Below are 17,751 nucleotides of genomic sequence, written 5' to 3'. Positions count from 1 at the left end.
GCAGCATTTTCCTGAGCTCCTGTCCCGGACGCCTATCCAGCCATTTCCAGGCCTGCCCTTGTTTATTTGGTGATCTTCAAGCAGGGCGGTAAGGCAGAGGTCGGTTAGGCCCCCGACTCCGTTTCCAGTGACACTTGAGTTTTCGGCCTAAACTTGTAATCGCGTGTGCGGTTGTTTTCATGGCATTTGCATTGTGAAGTTCGAATCGGCAAAACTGTTTGCACGATTCATTCCTGGCATTTAATTCTTGGCATTCAGATCTGCAGTACGCGTCATCACTTCATGGCATTTATATCGTGAAGTTCGAATCTGCAACAGTGTGCGCGATTCAGTCCTGGCATTTAATTCTTGATATTCAGATCAGCAGTGTGCGCAATCCTTTCCTGGCATTTTCATCGTGAAGTTCGAATCGGCAACAGTGTGCGCAATTTATTCCTGGCATTTGTTTCTTGGCATTCAGATCGGCAGTGCGCGCGATCATTTCATGGCATTTGAATTGTGAAGTTCGAATTGGCAACAGTGTGCGCAATTCATTCCTGGCATATACGTCTTGGCATTCAGATCGGCAGTGCGCACGATCACTTCATGGCATTTATATCGTTAAGTTCGAATCGGCAACAGTGTGCGCGATTCAATCCTGGCATTTAATTCTTGATATTCAGATCGGTAGTATGCGCGATCATTTCCTGGCATTTTGGTTCTTGATGATTGGATCGGCAACAGTGTGCGTGATTCATTCCAGGCTTTTCACTTTTGAAAGACAGATTGGCAGAGTGCGCGATCATTTTCTGGAAATTGAAATCTTGATGTGCAATTTGATTTTAGGTGCATAATATTTCCTGAACATTTGAGTCTTGGAATTCTTAATCAGAGTGTGATGTAACAGTCTTTTTCATGATTTCTAGTACTGTTCATTTATGCAGAGAAAAAAGCAGGTGCTCTTTGATTTTTGTGGCAATGCAGTGATTATTCTAAGAACTATTTGGAGAGCGTTCATTGTTCATAATATGGTATGTTAGTTCTAGAATGTTCATACAAAAAACCCTGCTTAACCTTTCTTGATTTCCAGGTACCTAGATTCGTGAGGCCTAGTTATAGTAAAGCTTAAGGCCATTCATGTTTTCAGTATAAGTGTTATTTGAAACAGAACTTATTGAAAGTCATTGTGATTAATCTTGCAATTGTATTGTTTAACTCTTGCTTCCACAGGTCTCCTTCCCCACTGTTCCCAACCCAGTACCCATTCCCCCACTTGGCCATTCTTTAACTCTGTGCTATCTACTAGTGGAGTTTGGAGCTGCCAAGAGGTGGACATGTTGGGAACATGCGCAAGCCCCGAGGTTCTGGTCACCCTGACAGCAATAGGCCTGGGGGCAACACAAACCATATACTCTGAAAGTGGAATGCGAACCACGAAGGGACCCCAGGCCTAGTGTAGTGTGTAGAGGGTCACTGGGAGTGTAAGAAATCACTAAGGGTGTCCAAGATACCCCACCCCAAGACCCAGAAAAGTAGGAGTAAAGTTACCGTACTACCCCAAAAACACAGGAAAGTCGTGATAGGGTATTCTGCAAAGACAACAACTTACTGCAAAGCACTGAAGACAGATTCCTGGACATGAGGACCTGTAAAGGAAGGGGACCAAGTCCAAGAGTCACAAAAGTGTCCAGGGGGGGCAGGAGCCCACTAAACCCCGGATGAAGGTGAAAAAGGGCTGCCTCCTGGTGGAAGAAGCCAAAGATTCTGCAACGACGAAAGGTGCCAGAAACTTCTCCTTTGTACAGAAGATGTCCCACAGCGTGCTGGAGGATGCAGAGTTGTTTCCACGCAGAAAGACCGCAAACAAGCCTTGCTAGCTGCAAGAGTCACGGTTGGAGAAAAAGGGTGCTGCCCGGGCCCAGGAAAGACCAGGAAGTTGCCACTTGGATGAGGAGACAGAGGGGGCGCTCAGCAATACAGAGAGCTCACACAGAAGCAGGCAGCCCCCACAGAAGCACTTGAACAGGTGTTAAAGAAATCTGAGCATGGCAGTCATCTCAGCACTACAAAGGAGGGTCCCACGAAGCCGGAGATCAACTCAGCAAGTTGGGCAATGCAGGACGGAGTGCTGGGGACCTGGGCTGGGCTGTGCACAAAGGAATCCTTGCAAGAGTGCACAGAGGCCCTAGCAGCTGCAGTTCACGCATTACACAGGATTACTGTCTGGCGTGGGGAGGCAAGGACTTACCTCCACCAAATTTGGACAGAAGGACCACTGGACTGTCGGGGTCACTTGGATCCAGCTCCTGTGTTCCAGGGACCATGCTCGTGAAGATGAGAGGGGACCCAGAGGACCGGTGAAGCAGAAGTTTGGTGCCTGCGGTAGCAGGGGGAAGACTCCGTCAACCCACAGGAGATTTCTTCTTGGCTTCCAGTGCAGGGTGAAGGCAGACAGCCCTCAGAGCATACACTACCAGGAAACAGTCGAGAAAGCCGGCAGGATTAGGCGCTACAATGTTGCTGGTAGTCTTCTTGATACTTTGTTGCAGTTTTGCAGGCGTCCTGGAGCAGTCAGCGGTCGATCCTTGGCAGAAGTCGAAGGGGGAGATGAATTCTTGCAGGTCGTTATCTGAAGAGGAGCCCACAGGAGAGACCCTAAATAGCCCTCAGAGGAGGATTGGCTACAAAGAGAGGTAAGCACCTATCAGGAGAGGTCTCTGACGTCACCTGCTGGCACTGGCCACTCAGAGATCACCATTGTGCCCTCACACCTCTGCATTCAAGATGGCAGAGGTCTGGGACACACTGGAGGAGCTTTGGGCACCACCCCTGGGGTGGTGATGGACAGGGCAGTGGTCACTCCCCTTTCCTTTGTCCAGTATCGTGCCAGAGTAGGGGCTGGGGGATCCCTGAACCGGTGTAGACTGGCTTATGCAAGGAGGGCACCAACTGTGACCTTCAAAGCATTTCCAGAGGCTGGGGGAGGCTACTCCTCCCCAGCCCTTCACACCTATTTCCAAAGGGAGAGGGTGTAACACCCTCTCTCAGAGGAAATTCTGTGTTCTGCCTTCCTGGGACTGGGCTGCCCAGACCCCAGGAGGGCAGAAGCCTATCTGTGGGTTGGCAGCAGCGGTAGCTGCAGTGAAAACCCCAGAGAGCTAGTTTGGCAGGACCCGGGGTCCATGCTGGAGCCCCGGGGATGCATGGGATTGGCACCCCAATACCAGACTTGGCATTGGGGGACAATTCCATGATCTTAGACATGTTACCTGGCCATATTCGGAGTTACCGTTGTGAAGCTACACATAGGTATTGACCTATATGTAGTGCACGCGTGTAATGGTGTCCCCGCACTCACAAAGTCCGGGGAAATTGCCCTGAACAATGTGGGGGTACCTTGGCTAGTGCCAGGGTGCCCTCACACTTAGTAACTTTGCACCTAACCTTCACTAAGTGAAGGCTAGACATATAGGTGACTTATAGGTTACTTAAGTGCAGTGTAAAATGGCTGTGAAATAACGTGTGCGTTATTTCACTCAGGCTGCAGTGGCAGCCTGTGTAAAGATTTGTCTGAGCTCTCTATGGGTGGCAAAATAAATGCTGCAGCCCATAGGGATCTCCTGGAACCCCAATACCCTGGGTAGCCTGCCGTGACAATTTTAAAAGCAGGGAGAGCATAAGCACTGAGGATCTGGTTAGCAGAGCCTCAGTGACAGTTAGGCACCACACAGGAAATACATATAGGCCACAAACTATGAGCACTGGGGTCCTGGCTAGCAGGGCCCCAGTGACACATATCAAACACACTGACAAATAGGGTTTCCACTATGAGCATTGGGGTCCTGGCTAGCAGGATCCCAGTGAGACAGTAAAAACACCCTGTCATATACTCACAAACAGGCCAAAAGTGGGGGTAACAAGGCTAGAAAGAGGCCACCTTCCTACAATTTCTTGTAACTATTTGTAGGCTTTAATGCACAGAATGAACATACCACCCTTAAGTGCCTTTTGATTTGAACATGTGCTTTTGACAATCAAAATACAACCCCTAATGTGTTCATCATAACCTTACATAATAAACAGATCAGACCTATGCTAACACAAATACCTTTTTCCCAGGGAACCAATAAGGCCTGTAGCTCTTATCAATAGCTTACTACCACAAACACCTGAAGACTCCTATACTGAGCGTTAGCCTTCCCTGGAGGAAACCATTTAGCATACAGTCATGAATTCACATAGTATGCAAAATTACAGTTGGCAAAGCAAAATACTATCTTTTCTAGGAGGGCCAAATAAGGATTCTGAAATTGTCTAAATCCACGGTTTGCCCAAGGGGATAACCAGTAGAAAAATGTTTTGCTATTATTATAGTAATCTGTGAGATTTCATGTACCAAAATACCCATCTGCAAATGCCTAGTAACTTTAAATGTGCTTTTCACAGTCACTGTGTGTGAGCAATCAGGGCTTTTCCCAGTGTCCCCCATTTTTCGTCCCTTTTTCTGACTACTAGATACTGGTTTTCTGACTCCTGGGGTGCCCTGGGCTCTGATAACCAGATCCAGGACCTATGCTCTGATTAAAAGTATATGCAAACTATGCAGAATTATAATTGGCATGACAACCTACCTGCAAGTTTCTGGTATATGGTAGGGAATGCAGGTTTAGAAGGCCAGAAGATTTAATGCACGTAAGTGTGCAGTGCTGTGTGGCCTGCTGTCACTTTAAAAGTGAGCCTTGCTTTTAAATTCAATGTATATGCAAATTCGACTTTGGAATTAAAGGTACTTCCAAAGTCTCAGGCTACCTTATTTTCTACATATAAGTTACCCCTAAGTTCTCCCCTAAGTGCCTCATGGGTAAGATGCCTTGTAAACACCCAATTTCATCTTTCCATTGTAGTACATTAGCTCCATAGGCTAGCATGGGAATACTTTATTAAAGTATAACTATTGCAGGAAAGTGGCTAGCAATGTCATTCCTGGACATAAAATGATATAATCAATCCAACAACTTACCACTTTTAGATTCATATTAACTATCAGAGAAAACAAGTTATAGAACTTGCTTTTCTGAGGAGCCAAAATCCAGCCTTCCAGCTGCCTTTCTCTGATTGGCCAGCCTCTGCCAGGCTGAGCCAAGCTGCCTTAATGAGGTGTGAAGTTCCCTGCATAGAGACAAAGGGGCATCTGGTGGGTGGAGAGCTGCAAGCTGCAGAGCAAAAGGCAGGAAGCGGGCTGGGTAGCCAAACTGGTCTTCAAAGGGGGAATGACAATTAGGACAGGGCACAGGCTCTCCCCACTTCCTGGCACCCCAGACATATGGGAACCCCAGTACATAGATTAGTAGAGGGCCTGGAGGGGGAATGTTAAGGAAGGTTAGCCACACCAGTGGGATGGCTTAGCCATATCTTAACCTCCAGGAGAAGGTTTCTCCATTTTGGATTTTGAAGGAAGAGTGCTTTCTGGGAATGATTTTTGCCACACTTCGCAAGAAGTGGTCACCCAAGACGGTGGCACCCTGCACCCCAAAGGTCAGGGGTGCCGCACTGCTTTCCAGCCCAGGAACACTGAATAATGGATTTGGCCAGGTGGAATGTGGGAATTGTAGTCACAACGTCCAAGGAGCAACCCAGAGATTCTGGAACCTTGGATTGGTATTGTGGACCCCCAAAGACCCCAAATAAACAACAGGAGAAGAAGGACTACCCTGCTTTCCCCTTGGACTGCACAAGAGAGGACTGCACTCTTAAGGACTGCATCTTCTGCTGCACACGTTGGTCTCCAGCCCAAAAAGGACTTTGCCTGCTTTCAAAAGGAGTGGACTCCGTGTAAGCGACAGGTACAAAGGAGCTACCAAGAGCCACCTGCATCAACTCCCGCCAGGAGAGCCCAGCTAGACGGTGTTCAGTGGACTTGTAAGGATTTGGCCAGGTGCATTGGGGAAATTGTAGTACCAACTTCTCAAGGAGGAACTCAGCCATTCTGTGACTTTGGATTGGATTTGTGGACCACTTCCCTGCATCAAGAAACGCTTCTGGAAGTAAGTGTAAAAGTGTTACATCGGGGGTGGCTGGAACTCTTGACTGTGTCCCCGTCCAACGTCAGGTTTTTTAACTCTTTGAGAGGTATTTGCTTCTAAGCGCTAGTTTTACTTTTAATGTTTAAAAGTTCATATCTCTGGATCCATATATTGGATTTTTGATGTTTTAGCTTCATTTAATCATAAAAATACAAACTATTTTTATAAATTGGTGTGGGATTTTTATTGTGGTTTGTGTCTTACATATTTCATGTATTGGTGTTTTTAAATTCTTTATACTCCTGTCTCCTAAGTTAAGCTTGTCTGCTTGCAGCCAAACTACCAAGGGTTGAGCAAGGATTCATTTTTGAGAACTTAACTTGACCTTATGTGTGATTGTGGCCTTATTGCTATCTGTAGGTACCGACCTGCATCTATTAATAATTCACCTTCCAACACTATGTCAGGCTCACTTCCTTTATCACAGCTTTTCTTTAAAGACAATCAAGCCTTTGGCCTTCATCATTAACTTTTCCCAATAAGCAACTCAGATCTACAGTGTTGCTTCATAGGACTTCCCACAAGGCAACCATCAGGTATACCATGATAACATTACAAATATATACAATATACTGTTGTCAAAAGAATACAAAGTTCTTATGAGCAGAGCCCAATACAAATTATGATATCGCAAATCATATATCGCCATGGTTTGTTCAGGGGCATCACCAGCACCAAAACCCTTTGCCTGCTACAGTAATCTGTGAGATTCCATGAAAGAAAGTCCCTGCCTACAGACTTTAGCACAGTGTAATTGCAATCACCCCATAAAAGCTATTTCCTTTAGAGCCAAACTTCTCACAATATGTAAGTAAGGCCTACTTGCTTTGCCATACCTTTTCATTATAAACAGATCACACCTAAGGAATCTGACGCAGCTTTTCTCAGTGAATTGATAAGGCCCATACCCTTAACCATTGGCTTCACACTATGTACAACCCAGTCTTACCTAAAGAAGAGTGCAGAAGCTGGGAACCATTATGTAAACTTTTTTTCATGTACAAATATGTACAAAATTACAGTTGGCAAAACAATATTCAGCCCCTCTCAGTAAGGCCTAACAAAAATCATCACAGTGAAATTCTACTCCCAGCGGTTGACAGAGTCAGTGACCAACACCATTATCCTTGCTTACGATGGTTATTGTGAGATTACACGTAACCAAATACATATTGATGGCCTGTAACACAATGTGACAACAATCCACTGGTTTTACCATCTGTTGTCACAATAAATACTCAAGACTTAATGTCTCAGTAATAACGTTTCATAATAAACAGGCAAGACCTATGGCACCGGGTAACATGTCCCTCCACACCAATTGAGCATTTAGCTGTTATTATTAGCTTGTCACCATAACCAACTTAGGCCTTCTGTACTGAACATAAGCTCAGGGGCGTAGCTTGTTGAGTAAGCTTGAAGGTTTCAGCTTCATATTTTACAACATTCAGACTGGCATATAGGCCCTCATTATGACATTGGCGGTAAATCCTACTTACCGCCCTGCCGACTGCCACGAACATAACGCTGCTGCGGCGGATAACTGCCAACCATATTATGACACACACATACCAATCCGTCACTATACAGCCACACACACAAGTCCGCCAGCCCGATGGTAAGTGATAAACTGGCGGTAGCACAACCCACACCGTTACGCCAACAGAACTACACCTGCAACATTATGACCCACGAATCACCGCAGCGAACATTCAATGGCGGAAAACCATTGGCAGTAGGTACCGCCGCGCTCAAAGTATACACACTCAAACAAAACACCACCACATTGGACAATTCAAACTACACACAACTGACTCACATATACACACCACACCCACACACCCACCCCACTATAAAATACACACCCACACTACCCACAACCCTTTACGAATACAAACCATTGCCAAAAGAGAGAGGGAGACAACAAGAGCACCCACACAACCAGAGCCACATACCACCATCACCTATACACCACACACGCACCTCACAACACACACCCCTACACATCACCCTACACACCTTCACCCATACCACCCACCCCACACTCATGGCACCACAACTACACCCTAGGTTCTCTGAGGAGGAGCTAAGGGTCATGGTAGATGAAATCATCCGGGTAGAGCCACAGCTATTTGGATCACAGGTGCAGCAGATATCCATTGCTAGGAAGATGGAGCTATGGCGGAGAATCGTGGACAGGGTCAACGCCGTGAAACAGCACCCAAGAACAAGGGATGACATCAGGAAGAGGTGGAACGCCCTACGGGGGAAGGTACGTTCCATTGCAGCAAGACACTAGCTCGCGATCCAGAGGACTGGCGGTGGACCCCCACCCCCTCCCCTACAACTGACAGCATGGGAGGAGCAAGTCTTGGCAATCATGCATCCTGAGGGCCCGGCAGGAGTAGGAGGAGGACTGCACTCTGGTAAGTCAAATCTCTATTACTATCACCCCCGACCTGCATGCCATCACATACCCCCACCCTTACCCTCACTCCCATCACTCCACCACCTCCCACATACCCCACCATCACAACCCACTCATCCCAATACTAAGCCCTGCATGCAACACCAATGCATGGACACCTATCACCACAGCATGCACTCTAGAGAGAATCACCTAGCCCACCAAGTAACAACTCACACAAGACAAAGCTGCCAGTACAATAACAACCATAGAGGGCAACACACCCATGCACAAGATGTCACACGTAGAAACAATAACACTGCATTTACATCCCCACAGGTAACCCACCCAATGTCACTGGCGAAGAGGTGCCAGCAACATCCAATCCCCCCACAGAAGAGGTCCACAGTGATGACAGCAGCTCTGGTCACCTGGATCTGGATGACCAAGTTGGCCCATCAGGGATCTCCCGACAGTCAGCTACTCAGGCACAGTCTCACACCACCAAAGAGCCTCCCCACCCAGGAAACACCACAACAGCACCTACCCAGCGGGCCCATACCTCTGTCCCCAGGACACGTCAATCAGCAGTGTGTCCACCACTACAGGGACCCCACAAATCCAAGACAATCAGGGATCTGGGGTCAGTGGCAGTGGGCACATGGTTTAGGGGACAGAGGCACAGGACAACAGGGAAGCTGGGAGGACTGCTGTATGACAGGGGGAGGACAGGCCCAGGGAACCGACTCTCCAGGAGGCACTCACTGCGATCCTGGGAGCATACCAACAGTCCCAGGATACGCTGGACCCGATCATGGACAAGTTGCAGGAGAACATGCGGCTGCAGGAGGGACAGTACCTGGGGATCAGGGAGGACTTGAAGGACATCAACACCACCCTGGTCTGCATTGCAGGGGTGTTGGCAGACATGGCCAACAGTATGAGGAAGGCAGTGGCACACCACCGGGCCCCTGACATTAGCCAAACCACCAAACATCCCTCCACTTTCGCTGCCGCTAGTGGACAGGAGGCCCAGCCACAGAAACAACAGGCCACCAGCACCCCTACCCCTGCAGAAGGAGAACCACCCCGCAAACGTTCCCTGTGATCCAGGCAGAAGCCAGAGACTATTGCCAAAACCCCGCCAGGAAATAAGACTCTCCTGATTGTCACCCTCGTGTCCCAACCTGTCACCCTGTCTACCTTGAACTACCATTGCTCCACTTCCTATGCCACCTTGGACAATGCACCTGTGATACAAAGAGACTGGACTCTACCCTGGACCTTCGTCCATCATCACCCCAGCCCATTTGCACTACCCCCTCTTCTTCAGAGCACTGCAATAAGCACACTTTGATGAAATACAAGTATGACGTATGTCAGATGTTTTCAAAAGGTATTCGTTTAACAAAGGTTCAAATATTGCAATTCAACTGTACAGTAATGTTTACATTGGTTGGAAAGACTTGTAGTTGGCTGCACTGAACACACCAGGAACAATAGTAGGGCACCAACATCTGCAAAAATAGATGCCAAAGTGTACAGTGAGTGGGCATAGAAGTAGGAATACATAGCCTGACAGTGACAATGTCACACATCAAACTGTCAATTATATGTGTATCAACACTGTCTTACCTGTGTCTCATTGGAAGTATTGATGAATAATTGCACTTCTGTTGTCGTCATCCTCACCTTCTGCCTCCTCATCTTCACTGTCCACAGGGTCCACTGCTGCCACATGGCCTTCTCCAGCCTCCTCCTCCTGCAGAAAAGGCACATGGCGGCGCAGGGCAAGGTTGTGCAACATACAGCATTCCACCATGATCTGGCAGGCCTTCTTGGGTGAGTAGCACAGGGCTCCACCTGTTAGATGGAGGCAACAAAACCTGGCCTTCAGGAGGCCAAAGGTCCTCTCTATAATCCTTCTTGTTCGCCCATGTGCCTCATTGTAACGTTCCTCTGCCCTTGTCCTGGCATTCCTCACAGGGATCAGTAGCCATGAGAGGTTGGGGTAACCAGAGTCACCTGCAAATATCGAGGGACAACTGTTAGCCACACACTCACCCTTAGGGCCCACACCATACCCATACACCAACATAGACTGGGTGGGAACCAGGGCTCACCTATTAGCCACACCCTGTGCCTCTGTAATCAGGCACAGACCCAGGATACTTTGCATTGATGTGGGAGATGTACTGGTCCACCAGGCACACCATCTGCACATTCATGGAGTGAAAACTCTTTTGATTTCTGAACACCTGTTCATTTTACCGGGGGGGGGTACAAATGCAATATGTGTTCCATCAATAGCCCCAATAATGTTAGGGATATGTCCCATTGCATAGAAGTCAGCTTTCACTGTGGCCAAATCCTCCACCTGGGGAAAACGATGTAACTAAACATGTGTTTAATCAGTGCAGACAACACTCTGGTCAGCACTATTGAGAACATTGGCTGTGAAATTCCTGCTGCCAAGCCCACTGTCACTTGGAAAGAGCCAGTTGCCAGGAAATGGACACTGATAGCACTTGCACAAGAGGGGGGATCCCGGTGGGGTGACGGATAGCAGAGATGAGGTCAGGCTCCAATTGGGCACACAGCTCAGTGATTGTGGCCCTGTCAAGCCTATAGGTGAGGACAATGTGGCTGTCCTCCATTGTTGCCAAGTCCACCAGGGGTCTGTACACGGGGGATGTCTCCATCTCCTATTCATCCACAGCGGTTGCAATCTGTGGGCCAAAAGAGTAAGCAGCTGGTCCTTATCTCTACATTCCAACCACTACAGTTCAATGCATGTTGTGATTGTAACAGTATTTTGTTGCAGATGTCCAAATGGTGCATTTGTGTACTGTGATGCAGTTACGAGCCATGGCCTGTACACCCCACTGAAATGGCGTTCGCCTGTCCTGTATGAAGAGACAGGTGGAAATGAGGTAATTCCGCTGACACTATGCGCCGTTGCAGGAGGCGGCCGAGAACCGCCGTGCAACCCCTCATTGGTTAACATTGGGCCCTATGGGGTACAGTGGCCAATGGTGATGTACGCCGGCGGTGACGGTACGCACCGCCGCGGACGTGACCGCCATTTTCTATCTGATTCCTCACTTGATACCTGGCCTTCAACAAGAGAGGACCTACACTGCATGTGCTTCTGTGACCTGTGTCTGTAACCGACCATGGCTCATGTTACTGGGGAAAGGGCCCCTGTCTTCACCGCGGTGGAGTTGGAGCGACTCGTGGATGGGGTCCTACCCCAGTACCGACTGCTGTATGGGCCTCCAGACCAACAGGTGAGTACACCGTGAGTACGATGCACGGGGCGTGAATGCATGGAGTGCTGTGTGTGAAGGCCTCATGTAGGGGGTGTTGGTGGATGGGCCCTGGGCAGCGTACAGCATGTATGGTGGGCCATGTGTGTGCTAATGGGAATTGGAAGGGGCATGGTGGGCCATGAGTGTTATAGGCAGGACGGTCAAACTAATACCTTTCCCTGTGTCCATTTCCCTGCAGGTCAGCGCCCATCAAAGGAAGGGTATATGGCGTGCCATCGTCAAGGACGTGCGGACCCTGGGGGTCTACGGCAGGCGGAGCACCCACTGTTGCAAACAGTGGGAGGACCTGAGACGCTGGCCATGGAAGACGGCGGAGGCCCAGCTGGGGATGGCTGGGGATGGCCTCCCAACGAGAAAGAGGGGCCCGTCGAACCCTGACCCCCCTGATGGCCCGCATACTGGCGGTGGCCTATCCGGAGCTAGATGGGCGCTTGGGGACATCACAGCAGCCACAAGGGGGGTGAGTACAGTGCCCTAATAGACAAATTACGCCTGGTGGGATGGTATCCAGGTGAGGTGTGTGGGCCCTGTGGGTGCCCCTAGCCCAGGCCTGGCATTGCAGAGTAGGTCCCATGTCGGGCAGGGTTCTGATGTGAAAGTACTCCAACCAAGCTAGTAGGCATCCACTACTGGGCAGGGGTCTGTGGGTCTCAGGTATCCTGCAATTGGCGTTAGGTGTCCCTATCCCTATCCATGGGCTGGTGACTAGCAATGTGACTGGTAGTGCATTGCCTAGTGCGTAGGGCTGTTCCCTGTGTGTGAGTGTGTTGTGTACGCCAACGGTGGTGTTGTTGCCGCCATTGACCAAGTGTATCCTTTGTCTCTTCCACCCCCCTTTTTGTTTTGTCACCCTGTCCTTATGTGCATTAGCATCATCTGGAGGAGGAGCAGAGGCACTGGCGATGGAGGGAGCCGCATCCCACAGGACCCAGGAGGCCGAATCTACCGACGGTGAGGGCACCAGTGGGACGGAGGGCAAGGGGAGCACCACAGCGGAGACAGGAGGGGACAGTTCGGTCACAGATACGTCCTCCAATGGAAGCTTCCTGGTGGTGGCGAACACCTCTGTACCCAACCCAGCTACAGGCACAGCCGCCACCCCCGTACCAGCACCGCCTTCCCAGCAGCCCCTCAGCGAGTTTCCCATCCCGCTCACCCAGGAGGGTGGGCATCTCCTTTGCCCCAGGCACCTCAGGCCCTGCCCCAATTATCCCTGCTGCCCTGAGTGAAGAGGCTATTGACCTCCTGCGATCCATCAACCATTGTGAATGCCATCCAGGAGCTGGCAGCCCAAATGCAACAGATAAATGCATTCCTGGAGGGCATTCACACTGGCTTTGCGGCCCAACAGAGATCAATCCAGGCTCTGGCCTCCTCTCTGATGGCAGCCATTGTCCCTGTTTTCACCCTCCCCCCTCCAACTTCCTCTTCCCAATCCCATTCCCCTCAACCCCAAACTATCCCAAGCACACAGTCAGACGAGCAGGCACCCAGGACAACACAGAAGAGTGGACATGGCAAACACAAGCACCACACTTCAACCCACAGGCACTCACACAAACACCATCCAGAATCAGACATACCAACATCCACTGCCTCCACTGTGGCCTCCTCCTCCTCCTCGTCCACCTCCCTCCCAGTTGCGTCTGCACTCAAACCTGCATGCACTACATCCTCATCCATTACCACCATCACCAGCACACCTATCAGTACTCACCCCTCACTGGCAGTCACCACCCCCACATCCATGCACACGTTCCCTGTGTCCTCTCCCACTGTGTCTGTGGCCCCTCCTCCTAAAGTACACAAACGCAAGCACTCAGACACCCAACAGCGATCCACCTCACAACAGCATCCAGTCCATGCATCTGTACCCAATCACAGCAGACTGACACCTCCTACCACAACTCCCTCTTCCTCCACTCCCAGACCATCTCCCTCTTCCCACCCCAATGTCCCTAAGAAGCTTTTCCTCACCAACATTGACCTCTTCCCTGGCCCTCCCCTCCGTCCCTCACGTCAGGCCAGGGTGGTCAAAACCCAGCCAAGCACCTCAGCCACCCAGTCCATGGGCACAGTAGTGTCCCCAACTACTCCAGGAGGGAAAGGAACCAGCCAGCCAGTCGAACAGGGTGCCAGCCCCAGGTGCGTCAAGGAAGGGCAAGGAGGCAGCCCAAGCTGAAGGAAGGAAGGGCAAGGAGGCAGCCCCAGCTGCAGGAAGAAAGGGCAAGGAGGCAGCCCCAGCTGCAGGAAGGTGGGGCAAGGGGCCTGCAACACCAGGCAGTAGAGACAAGGGGCCTGGTGCAGGGACTCGGTCTGAGCCCCCCGCCAACCATGGTGGTGCAGCAGTCTGAGGCTGAGGGGGATGGGCTGGAGCCTCCCTCCACCACTGCCAGCACTGCCACCAGCACCACCACCAGCAGTAGCAGCCCCAGTGGGCTGCTATCCGAGGCTGCAGGGGATGGACTGGAGCCTCCCCCCACCTCTGCCAGCACCGCCACCAGCAGCAGCAGCCCCAGTGGGCAGCCGTCAGAAGCTGCAGGGGATGGGTTGGAGCCTCCCCTCACCAGTGCCAGCACCGCCACCAGCACCGCCACCAGCAGCAGCAGCCCCAGTGGGTAGCCATCCGAGGCTGCAGGGGATGGGCTGGAGCCTCCCCCCACCATTGCCAGCTCCACCATTAGCAGCACCACCGCCACTACTGAGCAGCCGTCACCACCGGCGGACAGTGTGTAGTCCTGCGTCCATGGGCTGTTGTGCGGCCTGGCCCCTGCAAATCCTGTGGGTCTAACACCCAGGTGAGAGACTGTGACCTTGCACTCCCCAAGATCTGCATCACTGTGCACAATGCATCCTCCAGAACCAGTGGAGAAGCCATCTACTCACCCCATCCTCCACAGGATGAAGATCACTGGGCACAATGCCCCCTCCAGAACCAGTGGAAGAAGCCATCCGCTCACCCCATCCTCCACAGGATAAAGATCACTGGGCACAATGCCCCCTCCAGAACCAGTGGAAAAAGCCATCCACTCACCCCATCCTCCACAGGATGAAGATCACTGAGCACAATGCCCCCTCCAGAACCAGTGGAAGAAGCCATCCATTCATCCCATCCTCCATAGAATGAAGATTACTGGGCACAATGTCCCCTCCAGAACCAGTGGAGAAGTCATCCACTCACTCCATCCTCCACAGGATGATGATCACTGGGCACAATGCCCCCTCCAGAACCAGTGGAGAAGCCATCCACTTGAGAGAATGTGGCCTATCACTCCCCAGGATCAGGCACAGGGCTTGTTGCCCCTTCCAGACCAGTGGGCAAGTCACCCACTTGAGAGACTGTGGCCTTGCACTCCCCAGGACCAAGAACAGGCCATGTTGCCCACTCCAGAGCATGTGGGCAAGTCACCCACTTGAGAGACTATGGCCTTGCACTCCCCAGGACCAAGCACAGGCCATGTTGCTCCCTCCAGAGCATGTGGGAAAAGTCATCCACTTGAGAGACTGTGGCCTTGCACTTCCCAGGACAGAGCACAGGGCATGTTGCCCCCTCCAGGACCAGTAGCATTGTACCATCTTCCGGCTGAGGTGCCCCCCATTCCCTGTCCCCATGAGGTGCATGCCTGTTTTCGACCTGATGCCCCTGCAGTGTTCTCTCCGTGTTGTTGTAGGAGTGAGGTGGGGCCTTGGACTTTGTGATGTGGCCCTGTGGCCCACGGACGTTGAGGACTGGGCAGTGTCCCTCCATTTGTAAATATGTATATACTTGTTGATTTGGATGCACATATTTATATTATTTTATCTTAGTACACTCACTTTAATCAATTCCTTTTGTCCTTGCATTATTCCTGAGGGGTACGGGGAGAATATGTATTGTTACTGCATCTGCTTGTAAGTATGGTGTTGGGGGTGGGAGTGTTGCGTGTGTGTGTCACTCTCTTTTTCCTCACCCCCTCCCCTGTGTGCTAGGCGGCAGTACTCACCGTGGTCGTCTTCGCCGGCGTTGGTGTTCGTAGGGGAGCAGAACGTAGAAGAGCATGGGGAACACATGCAACTCGGGCTCCATGGCGGCATGGTTCTTCCTTGAGTCTCCAGAGGTGAGTCGTTTCCCTTCTGTGCAGTGTTTCCGCCAGGCTTTTGATGTCGTTGGTACCACCCCAGAAAAGGTGGCGGATTGGACTATCATAAGACGGTGGGCGGAACATTGTCTTCTGCCTGGCTGTAGGCAGTTACCACCGTGGTGCCTGTTGATTTCGCCCTGGAGGTCGGTGTGTTAAAGTGGCTGTCTGCCTGAGCGGTTTCCGCCGTGGTCATAATTTCATAGTTATTACCGCCGGCCTGTTGGCGGTATTACCGCCACTATATCACCGACTGCCAGGGTTGTAATGAGGGCCATAATCTTTAAATACATTATAAAGCAAGCAGGGTGCATGAGAGAGGCTTAATGGGCAGTGGAAAGGGAAACGAATGCAGATTCGTAGTAGTACTAAGAGAAAAAACATGTTTTGTAAAATAACCAATATTTTTTATATCTATCAAAAGAGAGAGGGAGTGAGTGTGTCTGCATTTTTGTCTGTGTGTATGCAACATTCACTGGTGAATGCCAACAGATATTTCACTGTACCCAACTAAAAGCACCTGTACCCAACTATTTATCAGAAAATACTTTTATTAAGGGAGGTGTAACACCCCACACCTCTGCTGAAGCTACACCAACGCATAAACTTTACAAATGGGCAGTCACCAGACATGCAGTCATAAAATTGCTAATGTATGCAAAATTACAGTTGGTAAAGCAAAATTGTATCTCTCCTAACAGGGCTTAACAATGATTATCACAGTGCAAATCTTCTATGCTCATGGGTTGTTATAGGATGTTACCAACACGAAAGCCCTTGATTACTAAAGCAGTCTATGTGATTCCATGCTAAAAAAAAAAACACTAGAAGTAGGTTTTAATTCACAGTAATTCACAGTAATAACAATGCACTCTTAAATGTCTATTGACCTTAAGGTATGCTTTTCACAATCAATTTGTCAGGCCTACTGCCTTTATAATAACTTTTCAAAATAAACTATCAGGCATGTAGCATTCATCATTGTCTTGTCACCATAACCAACCTAAGCCTATAGTATTAAGCATACACTTTCCACAAGACAACCATCCAACTTACAGTCATCAAAGTACAAATTCATACAGAAGTATAGTTGGCAAAGTAAAATACTATGGCCCATACTTATGAAATGTTAGCGCCGCCTTAGCGTTATTTTATTTGACGCTATAGCGGCGCTAACATAACTCCTTATAGTTAGCATCATTTTTAGGAAGCACAAACCCATCTTGCATCGAATTGCAACAACGATATGCAAGGTGGGCGTTCCCTCCCTAAAAATTACGCTAGCCCTCCAACGCCATATTTATCTCCTGATGCTAAAACAACGCGCACCTAGGAGGCGGACCCAAATAATGACGCTAAGGCCGATTAGCGTCAAATATTAACTCCTGGTCAGACCAGGCGTTAAAGTGAGGTTAGATACATTTTCCATTGGAAACACCATGGAGTCCACCATGGTGTCACTATTTTGGCACATAGATGCCCATCCCAACCCCCAACATCACCACCACCCACACCACAGGAACACTACAGATCGAGGTAGCCCATCCTAGGTAAGTTGACATGCATAACTGTTATGTGCCACTGGGGACCCCTTACATGGGGCCTCCTGGCTGGCACTGGGTTTGTTTGGGGTTGTCCTGAGAACACTGGTCCCCTGTGGTGGGCAATGGGGTTGTGTTAATGAATCCTGTCTATGTCTGTCATTTTTTGGCTGCTTGATCGTCCAAAAATGACGCTAGTGGCAGATTTTTTGCCGCTAATCAGCCTAGTGTCATTTTTGGCCCACTAGTGCCATTTTTCCTAACGCCTTCCAGCCCCGGCAAGCAATCATT

Source organism: Pleurodeles waltl, chromosome 5 (genome assembly GCF_031143425.1).
Source record: "Pleurodeles waltl isolate 20211129_DDA chromosome 5, aPleWal1.hap1.20221129, whole genome shotgun sequence".
NCBI lineage: Eukaryota > Metazoa > Chordata > Amphibia > Caudata > Salamandridae > Pleurodeles > Pleurodeles waltl.
The sequence above is the reverse complement of the archived record's forward strand: the minus strand, read 5'-3'. Positions refer to the sequence as shown.